This window comes from Gossypium raimondii, unplaced genomic scaffold, assembly GCF_025698545.1.
Source record: "Gossypium raimondii isolate GPD5lz unplaced genomic scaffold, ASM2569854v1 Contig00103, whole genome shotgun sequence".
NCBI lineage: Eukaryota > Viridiplantae > Streptophyta > Magnoliopsida > Malvales > Malvaceae > Gossypium > Gossypium raimondii.
Genome location: NW_026291262.1, coordinates 1 through 11257, shown reverse-complemented (window position 1 = coordinate 11257; position 11257 = coordinate 1). Strand labels below are relative to the sequence as shown.

The 11257-nt window shown below is 37.3% G+C and overlaps 1 long non-coding RNA gene and 1 other non-coding gene across 2 annotated transcripts; both read right to left on the bottom strand.

Annotated features, from left to right (window-relative positions):
* Positions 1-209: 209 nt before the first annotated feature.
* On the bottom strand, positions 210-2622 carry LOC105796585 (uncharacterized). Its single transcript, XR_008193342.1, has one exon. It is a non-coding gene; the product is annotated as an uncharacterized LOC105796585 (transcript).
* Positions 2623-3747: 1125 nt separating this feature from the next.
* LOC128036940 (uncharacterized) lies at positions 3748-5922 on the bottom strand. The gene is made up of 3 exons (XR_008193343.1): positions 5866-5922; positions 5312-5396; positions 3748-3909 (listed from the first exon to the last, which is right to left on the bottom strand). It is a non-coding gene; the product is annotated as an uncharacterized LOC128036940 (long non-coding RNA).
* Positions 5923-11257: the final 5335 nt, after the last annotated feature.

Below are 11257 nucleotides of genomic sequence, written 5' to 3'. Positions count from 1 at the left end.
TCAAGAGAAAAATCAGATTTATCATTCTCGGATAGCATGAAATCGAGTTACATGCAATTTTCCTTTTTAAATAGCTACCTAACCACTTTTTGAGTATCTAAATTATATTTTTCCTATATTTGTACCTTGTTAATCCTCCTTAGTTAATCGTCGGTCAATTTTGATTAATGATAATGTGGCTCAATCACAAATAAATGTGTGGCAAAATAAAAAGTTAAAAAAGTTTTTTTTTAATAATTTAATATTAATATTAATGTCATTTAAACATAGTATTTTTAGAAAAAAATTATTGCGTCCACCCCCTCCCCACTCCAACCCTCTCCTTCTCCAAACACAACTGGCATCTCAATTTCCTCTCATCTTCAAACGGAGACTTTACCGTCTTCCATCTACCTGGACAGCAATCCCAATGGACGATAAAGTTGCATTCAGATTCTTTACATTCTAGGGCCTGTCCATTGCAAATCTCACCACATGCCTTACATGGAGGGCAATTCCAGATGTTTTTTACAATAGTGAATGGATGTTTATGCCTATAATGCTTCAATTTGTTCCCAAGCTTCAAATATGGGAGATCCCCGATAACACAATTGAGATGAAGAGAGTTATCACAATCAGCACAGTAGTAAAACCAATTATTTGGCTCTCTTTCTTTTTCGCAGAGATCGCAATAAAGTTGAGAAGGCTCAGAATCATCAAAAAAACTCAAAGTAAGAGCATGCCTGTCATACTTATACCAAGCAGAGAGTGGTAGTGTTGCACAACCTACATCTAAACTGAAATCACACCGCTTCATGCATCTAAATGCAACATCCCTTGAGTGTAGTTTTCTGAAACAAGCACTGCAACTCGTTCCCTCGTTGTTGTGGACAAGAAAGAGTGAATGCTCATGACTTGGGTGCTTCAAGGTGTCCGACAATAACATACATTGAATGTCAATTTTGAACCAGCAATCTCTTTTGTAGCATTTGTAGCTAAATCCTTGATATAGACGACCGCAAGCATCGCACCATGAATAACCACCCCAATCGTGTGAGTTCACGAGAGTAAGCAAATGCTTGTGAAAGGGGTGTGGCATTTCTTTAGGCAATTCAGCGCAATCTTTGTGGAGAAAGAACTTGCATTGCTCACAACTATAAAAAGGAGTTGATAAAGGTCTCGTGCACCCATCGCACTGACTGTCATCATCTTTGGTCTTCCCACTAAAAGTGAGTCTTAAATTATGATCATGATAGGAATGCTTGATCTCACTTGCTACCATTAGATCTCCAATACGAATTTGTTCAACAACATCAGTAAGCAAATTCGAAGGACCATGCCTCTCATCATAGCCGTCCTCGGTAATTGTTCCATCCCAAATTGCTTATTGGTTGCACAATGTGCATGAGCAATATAATCACAACCAGAAGCAGAACAACAATACCTACCATAACTTGTATCAACTTCCGTGTAACAAATTCTGCACATACAATCTTCAACTTGATTTTGTTGAAAAGAATATGAAAAACAAATCACGTGACAATGTCGTGTTATCCTGATGTTGCGTGGCAATGAAATGCAATTCTTGTGGACAAGGAGGTGACATGTAGCACAGAAATAGGGGGAGTGATAGCCGTCAGTGCCACAACAATCACAAACAAACGACATTTTTCTAGATACAAGCATCCACGGATGTTCATGACTTGCAACTGTGATTGTTGGTGGTGAAAAAAGAAAATCATCAAGTGAAAGATCAAAGTTGCATAGAGAGCAGGAATAAACAAACCCCTTCCATTGGATTCTGCACAAATAGCAACTACATTTCTGGGGATGAGTTGGCGGTTGTGGCAAGAGAGTAAGAGGATGCTTACGGTCACAGGGGTGATTAATCTCAAGGGGTAGTTCAGCACATTCCTTATGAAGGTTAAAGAATGTAGGATAAGTGCAATCTGAACAGTGGTAAAATGGACCAGATATTGGTTTTTGACACCCGGGGCAATCAGGCTCAACTTCCTTGTTATAGTTTTGAATGAAATGTAAAGAATGGGGGTGCAAAGAATTAGGAAAATTTGCAGCAATGGATGATTGAAGCAAAGCACAATTGATGTGCAGATCGAAATTACAATCATTACAATAATAAACAAATCCCCCATAATTCTTACCACACAAATCGCAAAATCCTGACCTAGACTGAGGTGAATTTGGCAAAAGAGTGAGAGGGTGTTTGGGGTGGAAGGGATTCTGAATCTTGGGGGCTAACTCTAACTCAGCACATCCCTTATGAAGATAAAACTCACATTGATTGCAGCCATAGCTCCAGCCCTCTACAGGTTTCTCACACCCAAGGCAAAGAGCTGCTTCCGGGTCTACTTCTTCGCGTGCAACAGTCTGATATTTGAAGGAGACCAAAGGATGTGGATGACTGAAATGTTGAAGTTCCATGGTCTCCCCCTCTGTCCTACTCTCACACTCACTCACATCCATTACAAGAAAACCCTCGAGTTTGCTTCACTTTACTCCACTCTTTGTGGTATACTTTCTTAGGTCTTTGCTTTTGTCGTTAAAGAGAAGAATCAATTTCGTCGTTGGCTTGTGCGACTATTTGTCAATATTTCTTTTCCCATAATATCCCAGCATTTCCATTCCAAGGATAAGAATATGGAACATTCAATTTTCCCATAAATTTGTTAGAGTTTGAAAAAGAAATTAATATTTTTTTCTTATAATTGAGTTTTGTTTAAATTAATTAAGATTTTGAAATATATTTACTTTAATCAATCTTTATTAAAATGCTTCAATTTGCTTTATAGTTTATATTTCTTATAATTAAGTTTAATTTTATATTTTTAGTGTATATTTAATATATTCATGCAAATCAACATTTAGAGCATCAACAATTACATGAAAATATTTATAAGGAATTTACCTTGAATTAATTTTTAAAATAATCAACATGTGAAATATTATTATCGTGACAAATAATGATTTAAAAGCTATGCCACGTAGTTGTAACCTATATCTATGATTTGAAAAAATGTGAAAAGAATTGAGAGCAAAGCATCAACAAAAAGAAATTAGGCAACAAAATCGAATTCCCTAATGGTTGAGCATGTATATGACAAGATTGTCCGTACAAATAGAAAGAATGTAACTGATTAGTAGAGAACTCCTGAACTAAAGAATGTGATGAAACACAAGTTGTCTCTAAAAACTATCATCGAAACGAAATCCAAGCGAAATCGGATGTGAACTCGAAAGGTTGAGGGGTGGGTTCATCATCGACGCCATAAGCGATGAGGAACACTGTTGAATGCTCGATCCACTTTCCTTTCTTGAGGATTTTAACAAGCTTATTATGGAATCATGTCCAGTGTCCTCTTGATCCATGTTGGGTAAGGGTTGGTGGGTTAAGGATGATTTCGATTGTCTTCTCTTCAACTAGGAGGTTTTTCAACTCGAGTAAGATATGATTTTGACTGGTGGTGTTTAGGGTGATAAGAACATGTTTTAACCTAAGGATGAGTAAAGAGGGTGTGTAGGCAACTTTTCAAGAGTGTTTAATTATGAAGGTTTTGATGTTGCTTGTAACACCCTTACTCTTATTCCTTACCAAGTAGTACGAGGTATTACTAAATTTTTTTTTAAAAAATTTCAACAGCATTTCTGCTTGTTTTGCTTAAACCTCCTGCAATTTCCAACCACAATTCAAATTTCCAACCAAAACAGTTGTATAAAGATACACAATTTAACTATTTATAAACGCCACATTTTAGATCGAACCATAACATATATATATACAGTGACGCCACATTACATAAAGTCGTCTATACATGCCATAATTTCTGGAATACCAGTAGCAAAATACCCAAACACGGATGATAGTGTGGATGATTGTCCGACTCCGTCCCAATTCCAAGTTGATGGATATCACTATAATCAAGGGAAAAATAAAAGCAAGTAAGCATATAGCTTAGTAAGTAAACATATGACAAGTAGATAAATTTCCCACATGATTACACCAAAATATAACTTTTATCACAAATAAATTTCATTATTTGGTCAAATTCCAGCAAGCAGTATTTCTGCGTCATGGTCACTAATTTATTTTTATTGGGAGCTACAGGGCTCCAAATCAGATTCCGTAAATTTTCCCTGAAACTAGTTTCATATATATTTCCACCATAAAATTTTCAGAATTTTTGGTTGGATCAATTAGTACAGTTTATTCATTAAAGTTTCCCCTGTTTCACTACCCGACAGTCCTGACCTCCCCTTACAAAAATTCACATAACTCTCTATACAAGTTTCAAACAATGTTCTAGTTTGTTTCTATTAAAAATAGACTCAAAAAGGAATCCATACATATAAATTTCAAGCCATAATTATTTTTTTAGAATCTTTGGTGATTTTCCAAAGTTGGAACAGGGGATTTCGAATTCAATCCAACCCTGTCTCAGTAAAATTTAAATATCCCCAAATATATAATTCCTTTGCTTTCCCCACTTCTTTCATATGAAAATAGACTCATTCAGCTTCAATTTCATGTTTTATTCAACCTCCAATTCATTTTTCACCATTTATGGTGATTTTTCAAAGTTGCCCAACTGCTGCCATTCAAAACAGTTTTGCATTCAAATTGTTTCTTTTGTATTTTTTATTTTTCCTCCCATCTTATACATGGGTTGATTAAGTATCAAACCCGATATTCCTCCCATAAACTCGTCCACCACATATATGAATATTCACCTTCTCAATTTACTCGTTGAACACTCGGAATGTTAACCGTTGTTGGTGGATTCCGCACTTAGCACCACCAATGAATCGGGAATCAAGACACAAGAACCCCTTGGGGAATCAAGACTTAGCAACCCCTTCACATTTCAGATCGGTGGAATCAGCACTTAGCAACCACCAAATAGGTAGGGGAATCAGCACTTAGCAACCCCTCAGGGGAATCAGCACTTAGCAACCCCCTTTCACATTTAAAATACGGTGGAATCAGCACTTAGCAACCACCAATAGGTAGGGGAATCAGCACTTAGCAACCCCTCGGGGGAATCAGCACTTAGCAACCCCCTTCCACATTTAAAATACGGTGGAATCAGCACTTAGCAACCACCAATGAATAGGGGAATCAGCACACAACAACCCCTTTATATGCAATATGCTCGGCCTATTCCGAGTGTTCAACCAAAAACCGTGTTTTGCAACTCCTTACCACCTTTCCCAATTTAACGATATTTTTGGAATCTTGCCAAACATTTATTTTATATTCAAATAAATCTCAATCAAATAATACCAAAATAATACATTAAGTCACGTGTTTACTTACCTCGGTGCAAAATATCGTAATTTTGCAATTTATTCCACTATCTTTTCTTTTCCTCGTTTGAGGTAGTCCTCTCGTCTTTCTTGATCTATAATAACAAATTTAACTTATTTAAGGTTCACATTTATTAAAATAATCCTCCACCCAAAGTTTTGAAAAATTACAATTTTGCCCCCAAACTTTTGAATAATTACATTTTTGTCCCCAAGCTCGGAAATTAAATTTCATCACTTATTCTTATGTCTTATGACATGCTGAATATTTTTCCCTTCTATGGCAACATCAAATTCTCACTCTAACACATACTTTTGAACATTAACTATTTTTACCGATTATGTCAATTTACCGTTTTCGCTTTAAAATCGCTTAGCAAAAGTTGTTTAACATAATTTCTAGCTTCATATTCCACCATAAAACAGCAAAATAAACACTTTTCACCTATGGGTATTTTTCCAAATATAAACCCTAACATGAATTAACAGTAAAATAAGCTAAACCGAGCTACGATGATTTCAAAAATGCAAAGAACATTAAAAACGGGGCTAGGATGCACTTACTATGAGCTTGAGAAAGCAAAGAAACCTTAGCTATGGTGTCCCTTAAAATTCGGCAGCAACTTATGGAGAAGATGATGATTTTTGTCATCTTTTTCCCATTTTATTCTTTTTATAACCAAATGACTAAAATGCCCCCACTTAAAAAAATCTATTTCTCTCATTTCTTAGGTCTATTTTGTCCATCAATTACTAATGGTCTAATTACCACATAAGGACCCGAACTTATAATTTCATATCAATTAGACACTTCTACATATAGAACTCAACTTTTGCACTTTTTAAAATTTAGTCCTTTTGACTAAATTGAGTGCCCAAACGTCAAAATTTTCGAACGAAATTTTTACGAAAATTTTCCGTGAAATTGTAGACCATAAAATATAATAATAACCATATTTTCCTCGTCGGATTTGTGGTCTCGAAACCACTATTCGACTAGGCCTAGAATCGCGTATAACTCTCCCCCTTAGGGATTTTCGTCCCCAAAATCTTACCAAAAGAGGTTTGGGTACTGCTTCCTCATAATTTCCTCCGGTTCCCACGTAGCCTCTTCCATTCCATGTTTCGCCACAACACTTTCACTAAGGCTACACTTTTATTCCTTAACTGCTTGACCTCCGAGCGAATTTTTATCGGTTCCTCCTCATAAGTCATATATGGTCGAACCTCAATCTCGAGGAGAAACTATATGAAGGATCCGAACGATAACGTCATAACATCGACACATGAAATACATTATGTATTTTTTCAACTCCGACAGTAAAGCTAACCGATAAGCTACTGGGTCAACTCTTTCAATAACTTCATATGGTCCAATAAAACGTGGACTCAATTTGCCTTTACGACCAAATCTCGAATCTTTTCCATGGAGATACTTTCAAGAATACTTTATCACCCACTTGAAACTCAATTTCTTTCCTCTTTAAATCGATACGACTTTTGCCGATCCGAAGCGACTTTAAACAATCACGAATTATTTTCACCTTTTCTTCGCTTTCTTTCACCAAGTCAACTCCATGAATCTGGTTCTCACCGAGCTCACCAATATAAAGGAGTTCTACACTTACGCCCATATAATGCTTCATACGGTGTCATTCAGATACTTGATGATAGCTATTGTTATAAGCAAATTCAACCAATGGTAGATATTTCTCCCAACCGCCTTCCAATTCTAAAATACAACATCGGAGCATGTCTTCAAGAACTTGAATCACTCTTTCGATTGCCCGTCGGTTTGGATGAAACGCAAGATCGAAATTCAATTTTGTACCCAAGGCTTCCTACAACTTTATCCAAAACCTCAAGTAAATCTCGGATCTCTATCCGATATAATAGATTTAGGCACCCTGTAATCTCACTATTTCAAAGAACATATAATTCCTCCAACCTGTCAAGTGAGTAATCAATGCGATCGAATAAAATGGGTGACTTTGTCAATCTATCAACAATTACCCAAATAGCATCTTTCTTCTTTGGAGTTAAAGGCAATCTCTCACAAAATCCATCGTATCGTTCCACTTCCACTGGAATCGTTATCTATAAGTAAACCCGATGGTACTTGATGCTCACTTTCACTTGTTGACAAATTAAACAATTCGATACAAATTCGAGATATCCTTTTCATGCCCTACCACCAAGACAACTTCTTCAAATCATTATACATTTTCACACTACCGGATGGATGATAAATCACCATTGTGTGCCTCACATAAAATGGTCCGAATTAGCTCATCATTTCTCGGTACACATATTCTATCTCGGAACATCAGGATCATCCGAACCAATTTGAAAATCAATTAAAGCCTGTTTACACGAGCTCTTCCGACTTGCAATTTATTGTCATTCTTTTGAGCTTCCCACATCTCGTAAGAAATAACGGTCTAACTCTCAATTCAGCCAAAATTGAACCATCATCAGATAAAGTTAATCTCGTACTCATAGCTCTCAAAGCAAATAAAGATTTTCTGCTCAAGGCATCAGCAACCACATTAGCTTTCCCGGGGTGATAATCAATCACTAGCTCATAGTCTTTAATTAGCTCGAGCCATCTTCGTTGCCGCAAATTCAAGTCTTTTTGGCTCATCAAATACTTCAAACTCTTATGATCAGTGAAGATTCGGCACTTTTCACCATACAAATAATGACGCCAAATTTTTAAAGCAAAAACAATAGCAGCCAATTCTAAATCATGCGTCGGATAATTCTTCTCATGCGGTTTCAACTGTCTCGAAGCATAAGCTATTACTTTACCCTCTTGCATTAACACACACCCAAGACCATTCAACGATGCATCATCAGAAATTACAAACTCCTTCCGGACTCAAAGTTGCACCAACACGGCGCCTCGATCAATAATGCCTTCAACTTTTCAAAACTTTGTTGACATTTATCGGTCCATTCAAACTTGACATTCTTCTCAGAACTTAGTCATAGGAGAAGCAATCATCGAAAATCCCTTGACAAAGTGTCGTAATACCCACTAAGCCCGAAAGCTTCTAACTTCATCACATTCTTTGGTGGCTCCCAATCAACAATTGCTGAAATTTTGCTTGGATCAACCCGAATACCTTCACTTGAAACTATATGTCCCAAGAATCCAACCTCACGAAGCCAAAACTCACTTTTGCTGAATTTAGCATACAATTTCTTTTCTCTCAGAATCTGCAACACAGTTCTCAAATGTTCTGCATGCTCAGATTTATCCCGAGAATAGATTAAAATATCATCTATGAACACCACCACGAACTTATCCAAGTACGGCCGGAAAATTCAGTTCATCAAGTCCATAAAAATAGCCGGAGCATTTGTTAACCCAAAAGGCATTACCAGAAATTCATAGTGTCCATACCTTGTTCTAAAGGCGGTTTGCGGCACATCAGACTCTTTAACTCTTAACTGATAGTAACCAGACCTCAAATCGATCTTAGAGAACACTGTTGCCCCTTTTAATTGATCAAATAAATCATCAATTCTCGCAAAGGATACTTGTTCTTTATAGTCACCTTGTTGAGTGACGATAGTCAATACAAAGTCTCATGAGCCGTCCTTCTTTTCACAAATAACACAGGAGCACCCAAGGAGAAAAACTCGGTCTCACAAATCCTTTATCTCATCAACTCTTGTAATCGAGCTTTCAATTCCTTCAACTCATGGAGCCATTCGACACGGTGCAATAGAAATCGTGCAGATGCAGTAATGATCAATAGAAAACTCAACTTCTAATCGGAGGTAACCGTGCAATTCCTCCGAAATACATCCGAAATTCACAAACTACAAGACCGATTCAAGCTTCGACCCAAGAATATCCGTGTTCAAAGACATAAGCAAGATAAACTTCACATCCCTTTCTCAAGTATTTATGAGCGACATGTGCGAAATCACCATAGGCAACTTATTCGCTCCTTTGTTTCAACCAAGAATTTCACCGCTTTCACAATTTAATTCAAGAATTTTTCGTCTACAATTTACCTTGGCATCATGCAATATCAACCAATCTATCCCCAAAATAATATCAAACTCATCAAATGGTAACAACATCAAATTAGCCGGAAACAAGTGACCTTGAATCATCGGGGACAATTCTTGCAAACCTTATCGACTAAGACACATTTGCCTAAAGGATTTGATACTTTAACTACAAATTCAGTGTTTTCAACAGAAATTTCTTACTAGATACCAAATTCATGCATACATACGAATGAGTAGAGCCGGTCAATCAAAGCAATAACATCAATATCATGAAGAGAAAATGTACCAAGAATCACATCGGAGATGAGGCATCCTCTCGAGCCGATGGCATAAGTCCTAGCAGCGCCTAGTTTCGATCCTCCAATGCATCTTTATCACACTCTTACCACGGCTTTGCTTCCCACATTTTCTGTGGTCGCCTCTACCGACAACATCACCCGATCCACTCTTTGTAATTTTTCTTCTTCTATTCTCTCGTAGTCTTTTACATAATGCTCTTGGGAACCACATCAAACAAGCTCATTTAAATCCCCAACACTCACCAAGATGTCGCTCGCCACATCGTTGACATTCGGTCGTGTTTCCTACATTACCCACACTTGCCACGAGGTAGCTCGAGTTGTAGTTCCTAATATGACCTCCCTCGCCTCTACGTGAATACCCAATCGAACCGGTTGGTCGTGGATCCATCCCTTTAAACTTCTTCGGTGAGATTGAAATGTTCGCCCATTGACCTCTTCCTTACATCTCGAGCTTCCATCTCCGCCTTCTTTTCTCTACTCACTCTTCACTTTGAGCACAATCAACTAATACCACAAATTCTTTTAACTCTAAAATTCCAACATGCAACTGATGTCTTCATTTAGCCCCTCTTCAAATCTTTTACACATAATAGCCTCCGAGGCACACATTCTGGGCATATTTACTAAGCGGACAAACTCCAATTCATATTCGCCATCGACATTCTACTGTTCAATCCAGAAACTCTTTGCTTCGATCAATAAACCTGTTATTTACATATTTCTTCTCAATTCTTCCGAAAGAAGTCCCAAGTAACTCTTTCTTTTGGAACCACCGTTATTAATGTTTTCCACCAACCAGATGTCGAATCCTTCAATAAAGACTAGAGGTGCTCATGGTCGGGAGGCTCAGCCTCGATGGCCCCCAAATATGGGAGGGTTTGGGTAAAAATATAGGCCGAAATATGGGCTTGGGAAAACGAGGCCTGTTAGAAAGCGGCCAGCCTCGAGCACCACTTTTTCGGCAGCATATAATAAATATATTTATTTTTTAATTTTAAAATATTTTTTACATACTTTTTAATTTTTTAAATTTTAAAATATTTTTAAAATACTTTTTTAATTTTTTAATTTTAAAATACTTTTTTAATTTTTTAATTTTAAAATATTTTTAAAATACTTTTTTAATTTTTAAAATTTTAAAATAAAAATGGTGTGGCCGCGCTTATGATTTTTTCCGTGCTCAGGCAAAATCTTAGGCCCATATTTTGGTGGCGGCTACCTAGATCCCGCCGAAATTTTTTATGGGCCTAGCTCGAACTCCCTTGCTCGGCCCATGAGCACCTCTAATAAAGACACAGCACATTTCAAACATTCCTCGGGAGTACAAGATAATTCATCAAATACCCGGATAGTATTTTCAAGCCAAAACTCGGCTTTTTCCGAATCATCATCAACATTAGCCCAGAAATCTTCATTTCATGCTTTAATTCATCAACGGGTGGTTTACTTGATCTCACCAATTCAGACTTCGTGGAGCTACGGGACCGGTTGAGGAATAGGAGGGTGGAGGAGGTGGAACATTGATTTACGGACATATTCTCGTATACCAATCACTCATCATCCGGAGGAAGGCTTCCGAGCCTCATCCCGTCCATGTGTCTCATGTCTATCTCTTCATGCGGTCC